Source organism: Euprymna scolopes, chromosome 24, assembly GCF_053919585.1.
Source record: "Euprymna scolopes isolate OS-2025 chromosome 24, ASM5391958v1, whole genome shotgun sequence".
In the NCBI taxonomy this organism is placed as follows: Eukaryota; Metazoa; Mollusca; class Cephalopoda; order Sepiida; family Sepiolidae; genus Euprymna; species Euprymna scolopes.
In genome coordinates, this window is record NC_136505.1 from 106463 (window position 1) to 130866 (window position 24404).

General features: G+C 35.3%; 1 protein-coding gene across 2 annotated transcripts in view; it reads right to left on the reverse strand.

The window, feature by feature from the left end:
• Positions 1-23391, reverse strand: part of LOC145246552 (uncharacterized) — a 118822-nt gene extending 95431 nt beyond the window's left edge. For both annotated transcript variants that reach the window (XM_080108150.1, XM_080108151.1), the window contains exon 1: positions 22975-23391. The gene's annotated coding sequence lies outside the window, so the exon portion shown is untranslated. The remainder of the gene's footprint in view (positions 1-22974) is intronic.
• Positions 23392-24404: the final 1013 nt, after the last annotated feature.

Sequence of the window (24404 nt, forward strand, 5' to 3'; positions counted from 1 at the left end):
ATTGCACCAATTGCTAAAAATTGGAGAAAGACTCAATGAGATTTTGATCGTTTCTGACCTTTAAGGTGTTGCCATAGATAGTAGTGTCATCTGTGGATATGTCAACGAATGAACTGAAAATATGATTTGGGAGATCACTGATGAAGATAAGAGACTAAGCCCAGGATTAGTCCCTGAGGAGCACCAGTGTTGATACTTTGAGCTTTCATTGATGATTACTTGTAAAAACATATCAGAGACAAGGAATTTGGTGGTTGAGAAAATGCTTGAAACCTTGTGAAGTAAACCTTTATGCCAAACCTTATCAAATGCCTTTAATATATCAAGAGCTATTGCTCTAGAGAGGAATCCCTCGCCAATAGATTCACTGATCCTATGTGAGATTCCAGTCAGCACATCAGCTGTAAATCTTGAAGGACTGAAGCCATATTGCTCGTCACTGAGTAAGTTATTCTTGCTGAAGTGGTTGACAATTTCTCTATCATGGATTTAAACATTTTACTTATGACACACAAAAGACTTATTGGTCTGTATTGTGATGTAGCAGACCAATCTCCAGAACTTTTAAATACTGGGCAGACTAATGAGGTTTTCCAAGGTGTTGGGAAGCTTTTAGCAAAAAGTTTGGCTTTATCAGATGCTGACAAAATTACCTCAGGCCTCTTGATGATTGAGATTGAGGATGCACATCGATTCATAACATTGTTTTTTATTCTCCAAAACTCACGGGAGCTAAGTCTGTTCTTCTACTTTAGACTTGATGGACTGAACATATGGCTTTCTTGCGTTTTTATCATCCTTTTGTAATGATTGGACATGTTTGGACATTCTAAACATTAGTTTGCTAAGAATATTAGTTTATGGATGGGAATGTTAAATTTGTAATAATCATAATAAAACAAGAGTATTTAAAGAATGAAAATCTCAAATATGGACCTAAAAATCTGCTGAATTTATTGAAACAAATGATTGTTATAAGATTGATGTGTTGACTTAAAAATATAAGCCAAATGTGTTAATTGTTAAAATGGATGTAGGACACTAGGTATATCAATGGAATAAATTGAACATTAATTATAGTTAACCAATTTAATATATATATATATATATATATATATATATATATATATATATTAACTAAAAGGTCTATAATTTCATTTCAGAATTTATAGGTTAAATCTTTAAAAAAGGAATGTAAAGGGTAGGAGGGGGTAAAGTAAAGGTGAATTGGAGGTAAATGTAATATCTAATATTATGTCTAAATAATATTAATAATTTTTAAATATTAAAAGTAAAATAAGAATTAGATTTCACTTAAACATTCATTTAACTAATTAAAAGAACATATTATGCGATTAGGATACTTTTTAATCTAATTATAAGGGAATTAGGATCTATTCAATGTTAAACTAAAATTATACTTAACTACATAACTAGTTAGAGAAATGTTTATTAATACTCGATTGTAGAATATTAGATTAGTAAAAATACATGAAATGTGAACTTTAAAATATTACTTTCAAAATAATTATTATAATAACAATAATATTGATAAATTTAAGATAAAATTAATGTAGGTGCAAGAACTAATTAATTTATTATTTGATATTAAGCAGAAATGAATTATAAATTTAGACTCTCGATTAAACTCATAAATATATATTTTATATTGAAATGTTTTTAATACTAACATTTTGTATTCAACGTATAAGTTAATTAATTTATTATATACACTGAATCAATCAATGAATAATATTAAATGTAAAACATTAGAACTGTATGAATATTACTTATTAGGAAATTAGAGGGTGAAGGTGTTTAGTATGATAAAAGAATGAATGGTAAATAAACCGAGTTTATATATCTGTGGTTTTTGTTCAAAGAAAATGTGGGGAAAATAGAGGTTTACCGCAAAAGTGTACTCGTGTCTGTCGTGCGGGTTGAGGAGGAAATACAAAAGGATCTAAGATGGCGACTGTGGTCTTTTAATGCCCATGGTCTCAAACAGTTCTCGAAAAATCCCGTTTTACACATGATTTTGAGGTGCGACTGGGCATCATAAAAGCAGGTTGCTGAGGGGAGTAGGCAGTGTTGCATGAACAGCAACAGGTGTTACACCATTTGGAGTAACGCCCCTTGGAGCTGACCAATGTAAGAATAGTATTAAATAAAGATGGTTGCTGAGTAAACACAACGACTGGTTTTATTGATTGAGATTGTCGGACTGACTTCCTCATTTTGGTTGTTATTGTCACAACGTTTCTACCGTTTTGCCCTCCGGCCTTCGTCAGGTGTTTTGTATCGAACTGGGGAACCATTTGTTAGGAGTCTCGAACCCAACCCTCTATTATTTTTATGGGGGGTACCGTGTTCGAACACCCTATTATTAACACTCTATTATTATTATTGGTGTATTAACACTATTATTATTATGGGGGTACCATGTTCGAACACGGTACCCCCATAATAATAATAGAGAGTTGGGTTCGACACTCCTTACAAACGGTTCCCCAGTTCGATACAAAACACCTGACGAAGGCCGGAGGGCAAAACGGCCGAAACGTTGTGACAATAACAACCAAGATGAGGAAGTCAGTCCGACAATCTCAATCAATGAAAACACCTCATCTCAAAAATACAGACAATTATGACTGGTTTTATGTTATATTTTATCTGTGGGCATCCTCACGCATGAAACATGGTGATGACGGTGGGATGTACAATAAAGAGAAGAAAAAACAAAACGGTGGAAAGGTAGCAGAAAAAGAAAAAAAAAACAGATAAGTAACGTTTAATTTTTCGGTGTGAAAATTACGACGCCATGAGGTGGTGAGGAAAAAAAAATGTTGGAAGGAGACATGAGTGCAATAAACAGACCGGTAGCTGGCATAAGACCACCACCACCCCTTTGTATGGAGCAGAATTTGACAGAGAATTGGAAGCTATTTAAGCTGAAATGGCATAATTATGCTATTATTACGTATCAGACAACCCAGTCGATACAATATCAAACTGCACTTTTGCTTCATACGTTAGGGGATGATGCTTTGAAAGTGTACTACGGGTTTCACTTTTCAACGCCCGAAGATGAAAGAACGCCTACGGAAATTATTCGGGCATTTGATAAATATGCTATAGGGGAAACAAATGAAACTTACAAGCATTATGTTTTTCACACGAGAAAGCAAGGAGAAACGGAGACCGTGGAATCTTTTATTACGGCACTTCGGACGTTAGTAAAAACGTGCAATTTTTGTGACAATTGCGTTTTCTCAGTACTCAGAGATCAAGTAGTGCTGGGAACACATAACCCTCAGACACAAGCTGAGTTACTTAAAATAAGACAGCTGAATTTACAAAGATGTATAGACATGTGTAAGCTGTCTGAAAATGCTACGTTACAAGCCAGTATCCTAAGGCCTGAGAGAGTGAACCGAGTGGAGTTCAGACACAAGAAAAAGCCAGGGGAAAAACTGTGAGAGAATGCAGAGTGTGTACACTGCAACATGGACTGAACAAGAAAGTATGTCCTGCATTTGGCAAGACAAGCTACAACTGTAATGGGAAAAATCATTTTTCTGCGAAATGCAGACTAGCAAGGAAAAAGAAGGTGCAGACTGTCAAAACGCAACAATACGAGGATCAAGATGATAGTAGTAGTTCTTCAGACTATGGGCAGGTAGACAGTGTAACAATAAAAGAAAAAGTTAACGCTGTGAATCGTGAGGTGATAAAAGCGGAAATGATGGTGAAAGGAAAGCCAATTATTTTTCAGCTTGACAGTGGAGCATCAGTAAACATACTGAATGAGAAGCATGTAATGGAGAAAACACTGGAGCCTTCAAATAAGACATTGGTCATGTGAAATGGAACAGAAGTGAAGCCATTGGGAGAGTGTCAAGTCAAAATGATAAACCCCAAAACTGGACAAAAATATGCAGTTAAGTTTGTCATTGTAAAAGAGCATTTCCATCCTTTACTGGGAGCAAATGCAATTCAGAAGATGGCACTCATCACAATCAACCAGGACCAGTTCAAAATGATATCCAAAATTTCCCAAGTGGATGAATCCAGCAGCCAGAACTCTGACAGCATTATAAACGAGTTCAGAGGTGTATTTAAGGAGGAATTGGGTCAGTTACCTGGAGCGGTACATTTGGAGGTGGATACAGCAGTAACACCAAATGTAGCTGCAGCACGAAGAGTGCCAGTCGCACTGAAAGACAAATTAATAGTTGAATTGGAGAAACTGGTTAAAAAGAAAGTTATTGAACCAGTAAGTGAGCCAACTCCATGGGTAAGTGCATTGGCATTGGTGATGAAGAAAAAATGGAAATCTAAGGATTTGCATAGACCCAAGACCACTAAATAAGGCTTTGAAAGGGAACATTTCCAACTACCTACATTGGATGATTTGCTGCCAGAACTGGCTGACAGCAAAGTATTTTCCACCCTGGATTTACGAGATGGATTTTGGCATTTGAAATTGGATGAAGTCAGCAGTCGTTTGACTACATTTACCACGCCATTTGGTCAGTTTTGGTGGAAGGTTTTACCATTTGGGATTACTCCAGCTTCAGAGATATTTCAAAAGGCCCTCTTTAACAATGTATGGGATTTAGAGGGTGTGATCAACAAAGCAGATGATCTTCTGGTGATTGGGAAAGGTAAAACAATGGAGGAAGCAACAACTGATCATGACAAAAAACTGAGAAAACTGTTGCAGAGATGCCGTGATCATGGGATTTGATTGAATGCTGGAAAATTGAATCTACGACAAATATCTATATCTTTCCTAGGTCACACGATAACCAGTGATGGGTTACTTCCTGACCCCAGGAAGGTAAAAGCTATAAAAGAGATGCCATGCCCAACAGATGTTAAAGGCGTGCAAAGATTGGCTAGATTTGTGAACTACTTGGCAAAGTTTCTGCCACATATTTCCGACGTGATGGCCCCAATTTGGAATTTAGTGAAGGCAGATGTGCCATGGACATGGTCCCAAATTCATGAAAGAGCTTTTGAAAAAATTAAAAGGTTAGTGAGTGAGGCACCAGTATTGAGATACTATGAACCCAACAAACCTTTGGTCATTCAATGTGATGCAAGTAAGAAGTCTATGGGGGCTGCACTACTGCAGGAAGGTCAACCTCTAGCCTATATCAGCCATGTGCTGACTGACACAGAAAACCGATATGCGCAAATTGAAAAAGAACTGCTAGCAGTAGTCTATGCTACCGAACGGTTTCATCAATATACGTTTGGTCGACAGATAACGGTACTGGCCGATCATAGGCCATTAGAAGCTATCATGAAAAAAGAGTTGGGAAAATGCCCCAAACAACTACAATACATGCTGATGCAATTACAGGCTTACGATGCTACCGTTCTGTACCATCCAGGTAGGAAAATGTTCCTTGCAGACATGCTATCAAGAGCATATATCCACGGAGTGAACAGCACAGATATGGACAATGAAGATGATGTCAAGGAAGCTGAATACATTCCTGTAACAGAGAGGAGGCTGCTTGAACTGCGCTCAGCCACAAAAGAAGACCGAAGCATGCAGCAGTTGCAGCAAGTAATTGTGGAGGGATGGTTAGACGAAAAAATACATCTTGACCCAGAGGTGAGACCGTTTTTTGGTACACGAAATGAAATGACTGTACAAGATGGGTTAATTTTCAGGGGTAATCGTGTAGTGGTTCCAATTACCCAGTGGGCTATACTGAAGGAGAAGCTGCATTCTACACACCTAGGAATAGAAGGATGTTGCAGAAGGGCAAGAGAATGTTCGTATTGGCCAAACATGAACAGTGAGATCAGAGACTATGTTTCAAAATGCCCCACATGCAGAAAATACGAAGTAGCCAATCCAGCTGAACCATCATGAAGTTCCTGGCAGACCCTGGGCGAAAGTGGGAGTGGACCTGTTTAAGTTTACAGATAGAGACTATCTTTGTACTGTGGATTACATGAGCAACTTCTGGGAAATTGATCATCTTCAAAATACAGAAGCTAAGACAGTAGTAACCAAACTGAAACATTATTTTGCACGACATAGAATATCAGATCAGGTGGTAACTGATAATGGGCCTCAGTTTAGCAGCCAGGAATTTTCCACCTTTGCTAAAAAGTGGTGTTTTATACATACACTTGTCAGTCCATACAATAGCAAGGCGAATGGGAAAGTGGAATCTGCAGTAAAAATGGTAAAGAACCTTTTCCGAAAAGCGATGGAGGATACGGCTGATCCATACCTAGCAATGTTGGATCATAGGAATACACCATCTAAGGGTCTCTTATCACCAGCTCAGAAGCTGATGTCAAGGAGAACAAAAACGCTTCTCCCAACTAGAGAGGAGTTACTCAGACCAGAATTGGCCAAAAACCTCAAAAAGTGTGTCAAACGAGACAGCAGGAGACAAGAACAGTTTTTTAACCACAAAGTGAAACCACTTCAACCGTTACACCCTGGAGATATAGTACGGATGAAACCCCACATAAAGGGCCAGAGAGAGTGGAAGAAGGCAATTGTATGGGAGAGACTGGATGAGCGGTTATACAATGTAAAAGTGAACGGGGAGCTATATCGACGGAATAGGGTCGACTTGAAAAAAACTGCAGAAGCACCCCCACTTACATCGTTGATTCACCAGCCATGCGGAGTGCAGAGGGAAATAGTCAGGAATGAAGGTAACGGCATAGAAGAGAGAGATGACACAGGCCAACCTGGGTATGAAGGTGAATTGGGAGAGGGGGTTAACCCGACACCACCCCCAATGATATCAAGCCCCGAACAAACAAAAGCAAGCCTACGGACAACACGGTCAGGAAGAGTAGTGAGAGATCCTGTGAGATTCAGGGACTATGCGAAATAAAGTAGGGAAGGGCAGAATAATCCCTGTTAGGCAGGAGGGTAATCTGCCCAATGAATGCCTAGGTCACATTTTTATATATATTTTAATTCCGTTCAGACGTATTTTTGTTGTTTGTTTTCTCCTTTCTTTGAGAAAAACAGCAACAGGTGTTACACCGTTTGGAGTAACGCCCCTTGGAGCTGACCAGTGTAAGAAGAGTATTATATAAAGATGGTTGCCGAGTAAACACAACTGGTTTTATGTTATATTTTATCCGTGGGCATCCTCACACATGAAACAGGCAGAAGCGTTCATACTTGTGTAGAGTGAACATCGTCAGACTTTTCCGAACTTGTTTACATTGGACTTGAAGGCAACGATATTGTAGTCGGTTAAGAAGCAAGTCAGCAGAACAGTGTTCTATAGGCGGGCAGTTCTAAGAAAGAAGCATTCAGACCTGTATAGAGCAAACATTGTTGTGCGACTCAGACTTTTATGATTCAGGGTGATAACTCTGTTATACTAAAAATTGAATTCAATTTTAATCTTTTTTGCTTAAGGTAAACAATTATAGTAATGGATTATAAATTTCAACTAAATAAAATTATAGGTTTAGAATTTAGTAATACTAAGAATTATAATTAATGTAGTAATAAATTTGATAACAGTTAAGAGAGTTTAGTTATGCATAGTTTTAAATTAGATTAATAAATAATTTAATATAACCGGAAATTGGAAAAAAAAAGGTTGTTGTTTAGTTTTGTATATGCAAACATGTGTAATACATTATAATTATTGATGTTATTTGAGTAAATATGGATATATCAATTTATAAATAATAAATTTAATAATTAATAAATAGAATATTTCTGGAAGAATATACTTAAATTAATAGAATTTGTTAGTACAAATAGATGTGTTTTAGTGACTTTAGTTCTAAATTCAAAATGGGGTAATGCAAATATATTATAAGGTATTTACAGCTTCTCTTCTAATTTTCGAAGTTTTAATCATATCAAAACACACGTTATCTCTTTTTGATGGATTGATTGTTACTATTTCTTTTGATGAGTTAAGGGCAAAATAGATTGACTGAGATATAATAATTAAATGATTGATGTTGTGCTACGAAACAGAAACTATCAAGAATTGTAAATGTCAAGTGAATTAAAGGAATAAATTGTAAGATGGTCAACATCATGAACTTTGGAATATAGACTTTTCGACTACAATTTGAATTTTTAAAGAAACTGTTTAGGACAGCATCTTACCATTTGCCCATTTTGATTTTCTGAGATCACTTCTACCTGTGATAAACTTACGAGTAAACTTTTTGCAATTACAATTATTGATCTTGATAAAAAATACGTAACAACAATTCTTTAATAAACGTGTTACTGCTCTATATGTGTTAAAAATATGCGTTTTTTAACTTTAAACAAACAAAACAATGAGGTCTCTCTTTCAAAGTTCTTCCCAAATGTACTATGCAATTAACTTAAGAAATGATAACACTTTTAATAATTGAATTAATTAAAATATTGTTGTTGATATGAATAATATTTGAAACAGGAATTTGTTTGTTTGTTGGTTTATTTGACAGACAATGTCACTCGTAAACCGAACTACTGCACTGAATGCAGCGACCACTATATATGGCCAGAACAAATCTTTGGCAAAGACATTCTCATAACAATCACTGTGTCAACACCCATGGATTTCAGAAGGAATAAAGACACGACATCACAATTTGCCCATCTACACACGTGATAAAGGAACTATGTTATGCTTCACATTCAACAAATAGTGCCATGAACTCTCCGATATAAGCTTTTGTGCACATAAATCAAATCAGTTCAAAATGGAGTTTTAGGAGTAAACAACATCACTGCTGACTCCGTCCTTGTGTGACATTAAACCACTAGCATAACTTTGCGTGTGTCATACACCTAAATTCTCAGCATGGAAAGTACCATATTGGACGAGAATTAATTAGTTTCAACAAGTTATTTCAAACTGTTGTTTGCATATGCAATGAACATATACACCCATGCATGTCACATAAGCAATTAATGATCTTTTTCTCTCCAGAAAATAATCATGTGTGTTCCCTCTCCACATGAACTTTTTGTATTTTCTACAAGACCCTTATTAACAAGGACTGTCTAATAAACACTTGTTGCAAAACCCTTTATATTGGAATGATTTGAATTACTGTTTCTTAAACATGTAAATAAATGTTATTTTATTCCCGTACGGTGATCTTGAGTTCTTTGTCAAATGTCATTAAGATTCCAAAGTTGTTCATGCCTTTTAAATTTATATGGATGTGGATGTGACTCGACAGAACCCTTCTGTAAATCGGAGATCTTGTTAAATTTATCTTTAACAGTCCCAGTGATACTCTGCCACTTTCATCTTATAGATATATCTGCACCTGCAATCTTGATCTCTAAAACATTGAGAATTGGTGAACACCGACTCATACCCCACATGTCCTATATGAATGAAAACAAATAAGTACATCATTTACAAGACTTTTTAACCTACTTAGAACGTATTAGAATTAAAAATTTAATGTATTATTATGTATTATGCTCAAACCGTCAATATTTCTTTTACCCACTTTGTATTCCGTCATGATCCCCAAATTTCAGAAAGATCCACCTGAAGAAGGTCGAAGGTTATTTACTTAAAACTAATATTTAAAAGAGTGTAGGTTATATGCTTTTTCTTTCTTTTCTTTTCAGAAAATGCCTTTTTCACACTGTAAATGATATATTTATTTCGTTTCAGTTTGTTTTTTTTCATAAACATGAGTTACATGACCCACATGTGATTTCCGGACACTGTCAATTTAACCAGTTTATTATCAAAACCAAACAGTTATTTATGCAGAATACGGACTGTACTGAAATGATAACATTATTATTTAGAAACTCATTGTAAACAAAGAGAGGTGGAGGTCTTTTTAAAAAATTATGATGTACTTTCACTTAACTAACCAGGGCCAAAAAATAAAACAGAAACCAAGTTTTTTAAAACAAATTAAAATCTATTAAAATTAATTATTCTTCAGCTACTTTTTTCCAGAAAGATAAACGCCTGAATTTTATCATGAGAAATAGAATAATATAAAACCTTTCCTACTATTTTTTAAGAGAATTTAAAATTTTAAATTTTCGAAAAAAAAAAAAAAAAAAAAAACGCCTTTCACTGGCATTATTTGAATCGATAGATAAACAATTAAATATTTTTCAAAAGCTTTTTGAATCAATTAATCTTTTTATTGTCTAAATAAGATTGGGGATGATTTGCTATAAGAATATGCAAAAATATTATAACATAAGTACCTAAATTTCAAATAATTTTATCTTTTATCTCAATATGTAGAAATCACGTGTCGAAATTCAAAAATCCAAACTTATACGTCCCTTTATTAAGAAACTACAGAAGGCTTTACAAAACAAAATGAATTCGTAATTCGTAATTTTGGAAAAATAAAGAACAACTATTTTAGTATGTAGAGTCGACCATAGGTGAATTTGATATAAAGTAACAAGAAATTGCCGAAAAAAAATTATCGTATTTTTAGCAAAATGCGTAATTATTTATCGATTTTTACATTTTTGGTATCGATTCTTCAAAGGATTTCCTATTTAATGGTATATTATCAATATTCGGCTCAGTAAAAGAAAATTATTAATCTATTTTTTCAAAGATTTAAGAGTAGTGTTTTTCATAAAAATAATGAAAATATATAATTTTTTTAATTTTTTGCTAATCTGAAAGATAATAATTATCATTAACATATTCAACGAATTTCACACTTAAAAACACAAAAGATAAAAAATAAAATGCATTCCAAATTCAGATTTTCAACCATAAAATTTTATACATGCGCAGTTTTTTTGTTTTTTTTAGTAACAATCATCATCCTTCCAACAATACAATATATTTTGCTTAGTTTCAGCAGATCATTTTAAGCATATTTGTACCTACAAATAAAGAAGGATGGGGGTTGTAGGTAAAAAAATAACTATGAATATGAATATGAAACAAAATACACCATTATAAAGTTCGTTTTTCACTTAATAATCGGTGAAATTTTTGTATTACTTTGATAATTGATTTTTGGTAGATTATTAAAGAGAGACTCCGTCAAAAAATACATACTCTCTCCTGTTTTGGCCATGCCTACACTTAACAATTTAATAAACAAAATACGGTGTTCATTCAGAATTACACATAGTTAAAAAGAAAAACAGAAAAATTTTTTAGTGTACATACTCATCACAACTGAAGATGGCATGTTCAAAAAATTACGTAAATTGATCAAGTATTTTTTTTTAACTAAGAAAATCAAAATTTACAATTTTTAACGATTTTACAACTAAACTATATTGAAAATATGGCTGATTTTTACCTCGACACTTCGAATTGAGTTGCCTCTTCTTACTTATTTCATCAGATTTAATCATGGCCGATAAAAACACTATGACTGATTGACTCGCTTAGTCATAAAATTTTATTTTCTTGCAGTTTAACTCATTGTACTCTTCTGTTATAAAAACCTAAAATCGAACAAGACGGTGGTGAAATTCGGGACCATGCATAAAAGTTCTGACTTGTTTCTTTTCATGTAATATTTACATTTGTTCATTTATATATTGTTATATATGTATACATATATATACGAAAGACATTTACTGCGGGTTGACAGTTGAGAACACTTCTGGTAGCTGGGCTTCCGGTAAGATGGCGTTCTGGAAATAAAAAGTGTTTTAAACTACTTGGAGTCAATCTCTTTCCTCATATCTCTTCCACAGAGCACCCTGATCTCTACTCACTCATAATGATATTAAATAAGTATCTGCGTGGCAAGACAAACTTATTTTATTGTATCACTCACAAAAAGATAAACTTTGCTTATATAAATCACATGCATAATGATGTATGTATACAACATGGTGTTAGAAGTTTAGAACCCATTTGTTTTGTAAACTAAAAAAAAATTATAATAATAAATAAAAATAAATAAATAAAATAGATTCGCATTTTAGACCGCTTCCTCCACCTGATTTTTCGTCAGAAAATCTTTCTGAAGACTGAAAGGTTTTTAAACAAGACCTTAAAATATATTTAACAGCAACGGAAAAACTCGAGAAAAATGACGAAGTCAAAACAAGCATTCTTTTGCAATGTCTAGGCAAACGAGGCCGCAGAATTTATGGAAACGTTGATTTTCAAACTGAGGAAGGCAGCCTTAAATTTGCAACAGTTTTAGACAAACTTGAAGAATTTTGTAACCCTCGAAGAAATGTAACACTCTCTTGTTTTCAGTGTCTCACTGCTCGTCAGGAAGACGCGGAATTGTTTGATGAGTTCATTACTAGGATAAAAACACTCAGCCAAGAATATGAATTTGGTGAACTCTGTGAAAGTTTAATAAGAGATATAATAATAATAGATACTAATGACTCACGTTTACAAGAAAAACTATTGTCCGAATCTGACAACTTTGGAAAGAGCTATAAAAGCAGGTCGAACGGCTGAATTAACTAGACAAATACTGGGGGTATTACAGAAAGAATTAAAATCGGTGAATTTTACAAAAAAAAAAAGTATGTAAAAAAAGAAAATACTAATCAACCACAACAACGATCCAGAAGTGATTTACCACACTCTTCAAATAATAACTACAGTAACGACAAAATAAAAAAAGTGTAGATTCTGTTCATTCTCACATTTTCATGGAAACTGCCCTGCATATGGTCGAATCAGCAATAAATGCAAGAGACAAAATCATTTTGCGAGTAGATGTCCTACTAAAAGAGTAGTACAGAAAGTGCACCAGGAACACAATGAGGCATCTTCTACAGACGATGGTGATTGTGAAAATTATGTGTATAGCATCTCTGCCAAATTCTCATCCAAGGAGAAAAAAGTAACAAAAATCCACAAAGTTAATGCCTTAACTGAAGATTGGAACATTAATTTACAAGTCAATGGGACTAACATACAATTTAAAATGGACTCCAGCAGTCAAGTTAACATTCTTCTGATAAAAGATTACTACAGATTATCGGTTCGTCCAAAATTGCATTCAACCAACATAACACTTTTTGCCTATAACGACACAGCAATACCAGTTCAAGGTAAGTGTGTTGCTCAAGTAATAAGAAATAATGTCAAGTATCATGTCATGTTTGTCATAGAATATATAGATGCCTCTCCAATACTAGGAATAAACACCTGTACTAGTCTCAACCTAATAAAAAAGGTATGCAAAATTAACACAAATAACAATGATTTTCTCTCTGAATTTAAGGAATGCTTTGGAGAACTTTGGACTCTCCCTGGTATTCATCACATCACAATGGACCCAGAAATTAAACCTGTCATAAACTCTCCACAGAATATTCCCGTTGTACTAAGGAAAAAATTTAAAAAGGAACTTATAAAAATGACAGAGTTAGGTGTCATTAATCCTGTATCAGAACCAACAGAATGGGTATCATCACTGATGGTAGTAGAAAAACCCAGTGGTTCCCTTTGTGTATGCCTTGACCCATGGAATCTTAACAAGGCTATAAAAAGAGAGCATTATAGGTTACCAACAGCATCAGACATAATACAGGAAATGGCAGGTGCAAAGTTTTTCACTAAGCTTGATGCATCTAATGTATTCTGGCAGATTAAAGTTGATGAGGAAAGTTCCAAACTTCTCACTTTCAACTCACCTTGTGGACGCTAGAGATTCACACGTCTAACATATGGCATACACAGTGCCAGTGAAGTATGTCATGCAAAAATAGCAGCTATCATTGAACATGTTGAAGGATGCAGAAACTCACAGGATGATGTCATCATTTGACAGACACTCCAGAACTCTTTCAAAAGAGAACTACTGAGGTTCTGAATGCTATAAGGAAATCCAGTATGAAACTAAATCAATCAGTGTCAGTTCAACATAACTGAGTTGACATTCCTAGGACACAAAATATCCAGTAGAGGAGTTGAATCTGATGACAAAAAATGCTAGCGATCATGAACATGCCAGATCCAGCAAAAAAAAAAAAAAAAAACAGAACTCCAGCGTTTTCTAGGCATGATAAATTACTTAGGAAAATTCATTCTTAACTTATCAAATGAAACTGCATCTCTTCGCCTCTTGTTGGGAAAAGATAATATGTGGTCTTTTGATAAACCACAGAAAGAAGCTGTTCAACGACTAAAAAAATTACTTAAACAGAGTCCAACATTAAAATACTTTGACCCAGCACTTCCCATCAGAGTCTCTTCAGACGCATCAACCCTAGGACTTGGGCTATGTTGGAACAAAAACACAATAATAACTGGGCTCCAGTGGCATTTGCTAGTCATTCTCTTACATCAGCTGAGGGCAACTATTGTCTGCTTGAACTGGAAATGGTGTCTATAGTATTTGCATGTGAACATTTCCATGAATTCTTATATGGGCAACGCTTTCGAATAAACAATGATCACAAGCCTCTCAAAACCAATTTCTAAAACCTGCCTAGAGTACAACGTTTCCTATTATGCTTACAAAAATACAATTTTGAAATTGAATACACTCAGGGCAAACTAATGCACGTTGTTGACACACTCAGCCGTGCAGCACAAAAGTACAACAATCCAGAAATCTCTGACAAAGAAATGAACTTTTTTGTCTACTTTATAATTTCTTCAATACTCATTAGCGACAAACGTCGACAACAGCTCATAACTCAGATGGCTAATGATGAAACATTACACCAACTGCAACAGAAAATCAAGTCAGGATGGCCACAGCATCAGAATAATCTCAACGCCTGTCTTCAACCATATTTTAATTACAGAGATGACATGACATACCAGGAAGGACTACTATTAAAGGGTCAACAAATTGCTATCCCAAATAATATGCGAGCAGAAATGCGCAGGATTTTATATCAGGCACATCTTGGTATTGAGAAAACCAAATCCAATGCTAGGCAGTCTCTTTTTTGGCCAAACATAAACAAAGAAATAGAGGACATGATGAAAAATTGTGATTCAATGCTATAGCAATCAACAAAGTTCAGCCAGAAATATGGCATGACATTCCTGACCAACCATGGCATAAGGTTGGTACAGACCTCTTCAGGCTGCGGGGGGGAAAGATTACCTCATGGTAGTGGATTACCACTCAAAATTTTTTGTAATCAGCCATCTCACTAATACAACTGCATCAACAGTAATAACCTGTACAAAACATATCTTCTTGAGCCATGGTATGCCCAACCAGGTAATATCCAATAATGGCCCCCAATTTAAGTCTCAACAATACAAGGAATTTGCTACAAAATGGGATTTTTTCCATGTAACTAGCAGTCCAGAATACCCACAATTTAATGGTCTAGTCGAGAGAACCATGCAAACAGTGGAGAAAACACTGCACAAATGTTTCCAGACTGGAGACGATCCATATCTTGCTCTACTAACCTTACGTACAACACCTAACAAAAATAACTCTCCTTCACCAGCAGATAAACTGATAAACCATCAACTGAGAACACTTCTTCCAAGCATAAGAAATTGTAGAATATTGCTAGGGTGAGCCAGCTAATCCAATGAAGATGTTGTGCTGAATGGATGCGATAATTGACAAATTGTAGTTTCTGGCAGATGTCTAGAACAGTAAAAACCGCTGAATGCCAGAGCAGATGGCATTTGTAGAGTGTCACCTGCCCTTCCTGGCATGTTTAGTCAATTAGGCGCCTCAAAATAGAACAATCCACCATCCCTGACTAATTGTAGGCTGGTCCCATGGCAATTAGCATACCACTAATTGCTACTGAATAAATATGTTGAAATTAGTTAAATGATCCATAATGGTGGGGAGGGAAGGTAAGCGCATTCTTGATTCTTGATTCTACATCTCTCCTCCCCCATCACGTGGAGGTAACAGCCTCCGAGGAGGAATGAGCTCCTCACGGCCAGGTTGAATATGTGGGAATAGCCTCGCAAGTGCCCACGCCGACTTGGCTGGCATTGGTCTAGGAGGTTCAGGTACTTCTTCTGGAGTGATGTTCATGACCCACAGTACCAAAAGTTGATAAGTACGGTACAGCAAGGTTTTCCTGAAACACAAACTCTCACTTCACCCGAAGTCCTTGAGTACTGGGAAGTACGGCACCGCCTCAGCACCCATGATGACCTGGTGCTCTTAGACAGAAGAATAGTCGTTCCAAAAGGTCAATGAGGAAATATACTGCACTGCCTGCATTCAGCACATCAGGGCATAACTGGAATGAAAGCCTGAGCAAACGAATCCATATATTGGCCTGGAATGAATGCCTCCATCCGCAATACCAGGGAGAACTGCATGACTTGCATAAGGATCGCACCAAGCCAGCCCCGGGAACCAATTACATTGACACAGTCCCAAGAGTGACCGTTCCAGCAGATTGTCATGGATCTGCTCCATCATGTGTAGGTGATCTGTGGTGAGTCTTTCTCTGGCAAATGTGGTGGCATAGATTTTGAACAATCCACCATCCCTGACTAATTGTAGGCTGGTCCCATGGCAATTAGCATACCACTAATTGCTACTGAATAAATATGTTGAAATTAGTTAAATGGTCCATAATGGTGGGGAGGGAAGGTAAGCGCATTCTTGATTCTACAGAAATAATGGTTATGATCTTTGCAGATCATCCCCAACTAACATGCAGAAGGTAAAACAGCATATCAGCAATAAGCATGTGCTGCCTTCACTAAATATAGGAAATCACATCAGAGTACGTGATGGGAAAATGTACTTCTGTCTGTTTGAACTGGACTTATGTCAGTTAAATCTGCAGTATGCATGCTGCCTTTGAGCAATGGCAGTTGCGCAAGTCGAAGTAAACCATTGGGGAGAGTGGGGCTTGCTATAAAATTTCTGCATGGGACCATGCGCTTCGATTGCAGTTTTGAACCATTCAGTGGTCTCGTTTGTGCACTGTTCAGCAGGAAGAGAAAAAATATTTCCAGATGGGGCATCTCTGATAATATCTCTGACGGCTTCCCAGTCAGCCTTTTTATAATATCTCGTTGTTTTGAGCACTGGCTCTGCAGTTTTGGCTCTAGAGTTTAGGGCGATTTCAACCATTATCACTGCATGATCAGCGTTCTCAAGTGGGCTGTCAGCATTTGTTATACAATCATCGGGAACTGTGGTCAAAAACAGATCTAGAAGTGATGCATGTTGTTCTTGCTGGTAAGGGAAACGGATTCGAAATGTAACAATTTGTGATAGGGAGTGCGATATAGAGAAGCTATGAGTTGTGCTGCCCGCTGCATCTGTGTAAGTAGAGAATCCAAGCCAGTTTTTGTAATGGACATTAAAGTCACCAAATACATGTACTTGTGTGCTAGTGTCGAGGGAGAGTGCTGTGTCTATGCTGTCAGAGACTTTGTTTATTATGGTGCAGTTCTGGGTCAAGGGAGAGCAGTAGAGAAAGTAAAAGTAGCTAATGTTGTGTTGCAAGTTTAGTCTAAAGCACATAAAGGCTTGATCGTCCGATTCTAGGTTTGTTTCTCTAGTCAAGGGAAGGGTATTACGAACTCCAAGTCCGTGCAGGTGTCTGTCAGAGTCCTTACGGCAGAGTGGGAGATATTCAGGCATGTTAAAGTAGTTAGAGAGGATGGAGGAGTGTTGGTTAGTCTCACTTAGTGCTAAGATATCCGAGGTAGTTATTAGGAGAAATGCTTCAACATCAGCAAAATTAGTTCTAAGGCCATGGATATTGGTGAATGCAAGCCTCAAGCGAGGAGGCAAGTTGGATTTGTTTGATCCTAAGCCTGGTTTAAGCTTATTTTTAGATTGTACTGTCGTCATATTTTTTAAAGAGTTTCAGTTTAGGTAAGGGGGGGGAGCTGAACAAGAGGTTATGCAGAGCATCAGATATGCATCACAAGTAGACCATCAGCTGACCTTTCTTCAATTAGGATTGTGGCTTCAGGAAAGCCCATTGGGGATGAGTGCAGGGTCCCTTTCCATGCGCGACATGGCACTACAAACATCCCAATATTTTACAACTGCTGATGGAGCAGCTGCTCTAAGTGCTACCAAAGAGTTTGAGCTTCTGTACTACTAGTCGGAAACAGCAGCCAGGAACTGTCAATCCTGTACCCTCAACCCATCAGAGGAAGGTCAACCTAATCTAATTGCTCAGGCATATATGGTACTCAAGCACTCTCAAGTGCCCAGTTTTAGAGGTGGGGTGTGTCGGGAGTGGGGAAAACAGCGTTCGTTGCCCTAGACAAGAAACAAGATTTACCACTGAGTGTTTCTGTCGAATCACTGTGATAGCATCTCTACGCCTGACTAATAGGCAAAGAAGGAGTATGGAAGCCAGTCGATAGACATAGCCTATCTACTCCTGAAGTAGTTTAGGTGTGCAAACCAATAATTTGTTTGAGTCACCAGCTCTAGGAAGGTTGTCATCCAAGACTGAAGAGGCCTCCCTCCCCTTTGTTTTAGTTTCAGAGTTTTCCTTCTCCTAGACGGATGATCTGGGAAGATCTACTGTGTCCGTCAGCATTAAGAGGGTTTGCTTCACACCTGGGGTCTAATCCAGGTATTTCTGTGACCCCGCGTGGTTAGTTAATGTTACTGGGTTAGTTTGTAGAGGTTATATATCTGCTGAATAGTTACACTCCTCAAAGTGATTTAGGGACATTGCTATTTCATTGTTACTGGATAAAGGGGGTGAGTAGAGCTCATGCAGTGTAAGCAACTAAGATTGTAAGAAGGCTTGTTAGAAACGAGATAATGTGGTTTGAGGCTTTCCGTTTATATTTTTTTATTTTATGTTAGCTTAGGTCTAGGATAACGTTACAGTATGAGTAGGTATTAAGAATTGAACTACGAGTTGTGCCCAAACTATATTTTATTGTGGTGTCGTTCGTTCGGGTCAACAAAATTCCTCTCGTGGACAACCACATCATGGATGTACCTCCATAGGCACTTCATCCATCGCTTATTATTCCTGTGCCTGGCAGAATTCACTGTCGGATTAGTGGAATTAGTGTCTCCTTCTTTCTGTCCGGCACTTCTACCAAATGGTTTGAACTTTGTGCTTTTCTGATTATTTAAAAACATTAGAAACACTTCAAACATTGGGTAAGGCACTTAAACCATAAAAAATAACGGTAACATAAGTGCATAAGCACTAAAATTGTATTTGTTTTGTTTTGTTTGTTAGTTAAACCTGGCTAATAAACAATAATAAAAATAAAAGATATTCCGAAAACTGCAAAGTTCAAGCCAAACTGAAATTTTTATTTTTTACGTTTGAATAAAAAATAATTATTAAAGCAAAAACAGTCGTGTTCTCGTCGAGTAATTTTTTTTTATTCAAGAAAAGAAAAGGTACTCATTTTTGTTTATCGCTACAAGTGCTAATCTGGACTTGCACCAATTTTGTTGTTAATAACTATCTATAACTATAATCCCTGGTAAAAAAAAAAAATCCTCCCCTCCCCCCGAAAAAAACGGCAAAATGAACAAAAAAAAAAAAAAACACGGAAAAAAAAAGAAGAAAATATCCACCAAAGAAAATAAAACAACGAAATAATCCGAAAAGTGCTAAAAAAAAAAAAAAAAAAAAAAAAAAAAAAAGGTCAGTTGTCAATTTGGTCTCATTTCGTTTTCCAGTACGCTCGATCTGACTGTTTGATCACCCGTCTGGTCGGCCATATTAGATATTCATCGTTAGTTATTTACACGAGACATACACATTTAAATCATGATTTTCTCTAGTTCAGATGGGTACAGTAAATAAACTTTTAATTCGAAATGACCCCAAATGTACTAATGTATAAACATAAGACACAAAAAAGAAACTGTGATAATTAAATTGTTGACTTACCGAGGGTGGCTCGGTGGGAAGGGAAAGACATTCATGGCCGTGAACGGCCCGGCCTGGTGTTTGTTAATGAAGAAAATAGGATGTCTATTCCTTATAGCTTAAATAGACATTTCAGTCTCGTTTCAATCTCGCTGAACGAGAGATTGAGACTATAAAAAGAGTCACCTTTGTAGGCTTGTTGTTGTTGTAGTTTGTTCTTGTCGTTGTTAGAGATCTATCAGACCGGTACGACAACTGTTAACAGCGCGTTATATTTACAAGAATACGTTTGCTTGTAAGCAACGAGGTAATTTTTCGTTGCAAGCTAAACGTCCTTTCTCCCCCCCCCCCACCACTCGTCGGTAGGAAATATCGACAAAACATTTATAATGCGTACAGTGTACAGCTTTATTTTCTCATATAACCACAATACGCTCTCAAGGGATTTTACCTACAAAAGTTTCTTTTCTGTTTCTTATGTTATACGTTAGTACATTAGGGATGATTTCGAGTTAAAAGTTTAGATTTACTGTACCCATCTGAACTAGAGAAAATCATGATTAAAATGTAGGCACCGCCAAAAATGGCCGCAAAATCAAGTTGTTGTTGTTTTTTAAAACTAAATTACATTTATTAAAATCCATTATTTCTGAGTAACTTTTTTTTTCCAGAAAGATAAAACCCTGAATTTTATCATAAAGAAAACAGAATAATGTAAAACTTTTTCTACTATTTTTAATTCAATTTTAAATGTTAAATTTTCCCAAAAAGTTAACAATTGATATTTTTTGTCTTGCACAAAAAACGTACTTAAATATTTAAAAAAAAGGGGTTTTTGAAATAATTTATTTATTCATTTATTGTCTAACTAAGATTTAGGATGATTTTCTAAGAGAATATGCAAAAATATTATAATATAAGTACCTGAATTTCAAATAATTCCACTTATTCATATAGGTAACCAGATATTTCGCGTCGCCGTAGAGTTCAGATCGACTCTGTTTACGTTTTCTTTTGATGAGACGAAAACTATGGAAGACCAAACAGGCCAAAAAAACTTATTTTTCAGTGACGAAAATTTCAATGTATTATTAAGCTGAGGCTGGCCAGTACCAGATGGGTGACCATTTGTATGAGTTTGGTTTTTAATGTGTATGTGTGTGGGGGCCAGGCTCCCCAAAATGGGGGGAGGGGGCAATTTAAAGCAGAATAAAAAAAAAATTATTTCAGCGCGTTTGGTCCACCGTAGTCGAAAGGCGGCAAACGTTTTCAAACGAGATCGAAAAAAATGATGCTATTTTTAACACAAAGGGCACAATATTTATCGAATTTTTTTTTTTGTATCGATTATTCAAAGCATGCTCTGTTTAATAATGGTCATGCATTATTCGGCTCGCTAAAAAAAAATTGTTAATTTATTTATCAAAAATTTTTAAATGGCTTTTTTCGTATAAATATTAAAAAAAATTTTTTTTTGTTTTGCTTAACTTAAATTAATTATTTTACTTAACATATTCACCGAATTTCACACTTCAAAACTCAAAAGCGGGATAATTAAACACAATCGAAGTTCTGATATTCAGACGTCAAAATAAGGTATGCAAACAATTTTTTTTTTTTAATCTATAATTCTGTCCCTTACAACAACACAATGTTTTGTTCAGTTTCAGATGATTATTTTAAGCATATTTGTTCCCACTTCAAAACAAGGGGGGGTTGTAAGCAAAAATATATATATATATAAATATCGTTTATGAAAAATAAGTACACTGTTATAAAGTTCATTCTTCTCCTAATAATCGCTGAAAATTTCGTATTGATCAGATAATTACCTGATTTTTGGTAGATTTTTAAAAAGACCGTCCGTCAAAAAGTACTGACCTGCCCCCCCAGTTTTCACAGCTTTATTTTCTACCGCTATTTACATGAGACATAAACATTTTAATCATGATTTCTTCTAGTTTAGATGGGTACAGTAAATAAACTTTTAACTTGAAATGATCCCTAATGTATTAATGTATAACATAAAAAACAGAAAAGAAACATGGTTATCTTTCAGATGCAAGGTTCATTGTTTACTTGCGGTTTTAACGATGTAAGATTCCGTTGTACGGAAGACCAAATCGGCCAAAATGTCTATGATGTTTTTATTGGCGCTTTTCTTCGTATTTTTAATAACATTTTTTTGCACCATTTACAAGTTCTTTTTACAAATAATTTTTTTAATACTGTAATAGTAAAATAAAGATACATTTATTAATTATACGGAAAAAGTATCTCGTAATGTTTTCACACGAGATTTTTTTCCTGTTGATTTCTCTTCTTTTTTTAATATTAAAATTGATTTACTATTTAAAGTGATTTTAAAGCCTTTAACATGATGAAGTTTATAATGAAAACCAAATTACCGTTTAAATTAAAATAATCTTTATTAGAAATTTGTAACAAAATAACAAAATTATAAAACTATTAGATTAAAATTGAGAACTTTTAATTAAACAACGTGAACATTTTATAATGAGTGTTTTCATGAAATGTATTTTTAATAATAAAAAAAATAATAATCTTTATTAGAAATTTGTACCACATCGACTAATTTGTTCATGATTAAATGAAGTTAGTAATCAATAGGAAAAAAATCTCGTGTGAAAACATTACGAGATACTTTTTTCGTATAATTAATAAATGTAACTTTATTTTACTATTACAGTATTAAAAAAAATATTTGTAAAAAAAACTTGTAAATGGTGCAAAAAAATGTTATTAAAAAATAAGAAAAGCGCCAATAAAAACCTCGTAGACGTATATTATCATTTAAACAGTATATCAATTTAAATATTTAAATTCAGTAAATAAATTTAAATATTTAAATTATGGCCGATTTGGTCTGCCGTACAACGGAATCTTACATCGTTACAACCGCAAGTAAACAAGGAACCTTGCATCTGAAAGATAACCAGAAACATTTATAACGCGTGCACAGTTTCTCGTATAACCGCAATACGCTTTGAAGGGATTTTACCCTTTTCTGTGTTTTGTTTAGTTTTAATTGCCACTCTGAGTGCAATTCTTATGCCCCCCAAATATATCATAATAATTAAATTTAACTTGAAAATCTTATCTAAAAATAGTACGGTTCATATTCTGCAAGTAGCGAAACAAAAATAATAAAAAAAGCGAATACATTTTTATATTTAGGACTTTTCGTCATAGTTGTAATAATTCTTACTTACCTTTACATGGTTCGAACTTAAAAACAAAACCAATTGACTAAGAAAAATGAGGCAAAATTACCAAATAAGTATCAAATGTAAAATATTTTCTGAAATAATAGCTGCATGTTGACCGGTGTTAAAGAACATGTCATTCCTTCTAAATAAAAGAACAGTAGCGTATTGTTGTCCATGAAACGTAAGCGATTATTGTTAATTAGAAGCCATACATACAGAGATACTCTAAGTAGGGAATTGAGAAAAATTCGACGACTTGTAGGGGAAAAGAAGTTTAAGCGAAATTAAATCGCTTTGCCCTATACAAAATAAGGTACTTGTGCATTTAACGAACCAGACGTAACTCAACATTTGCTCGGCTTTGTCCGACGCATGACGTCAACAGCCGGATAAAACCGAGCGTTGGCGATAAAATAAAAACAACGCTACAACAAAATAACTGTACAATGAAATTGTAAAATGTAGAAACATAAAAAAAATTCAATAAGTAAAAAGCAAAAACCATTTGTTTTTTGTTTTTTTTATTATTGTTTGGAATTGTTTTCAACATAAATATAAAACAAGTGGGTTTTTTTTTGGGGGGGGGTCTGAACTTTTTTTCAATTTTTAACATTGTCTTAAACACGTAAAAGTTAATTTTTTTCAACTCTTTATGTCAAATAAATGGAAAAGCCTAAAAAAGGGGCAATAAAAGGTATTATTTTACTTTAAGGCCCGTCTCACGTTCGTATAGAAGAAAATGTTTTTTTTGTAGATTCCAGTGTGCTGAAAAAGAATATGAAAACCGTTTCCGTCGGAAATTTACCGTTTGCATGGTATGAACCCCGGAATGTTGGAAGTACGTGCGAGCGCGCGGAAACATAAGCGAGCTTTTTCAATGGCGGAATCGCGCGCACACTCGCGTACCTGACGGCCTTTTCACAGAGCAATAGTAGTGTTTGGCGGAAAATTTCAAAGTATATGAAAAACAAGAAAAATAAAACAACTTTGAGGTGTAAGAAATTCTCTTACTCGTTTTTGCCTATGGCAGAATGAAAGAGACACAGAAAAGCAACAAAGGCTCACCTTAAATCCAAGAATAATTTTATTTACAAAAGGGTAAAAAAGGAGTCCATATTGCAAAAGAGTGCCCTCTTTAGCTTCTGCCAAATGGCGGGTAGTTCTTGTCTTGAAAGGCGAAGGTAGTTGTAGTTCTTGCCTTGAAAGGCGAAGGTAGTTTTCTTCTTGTTGAAGATGCTGGTAGAATCGGCCGCTCGTAGAATTGGTTGAGGGTTCTCGAAATCCTTCCAGACTGTCGATGCGAACAACGCACTTTGCGATCGATGTTCATAAAATAATATGCCCCCTTGCGGGCAATGATAATGAAGAAATTATTCCGTAGAACATTTTAGCCTCCGGCTAGTATCCGCATTTAAATGAGTGGAGAAATAAAT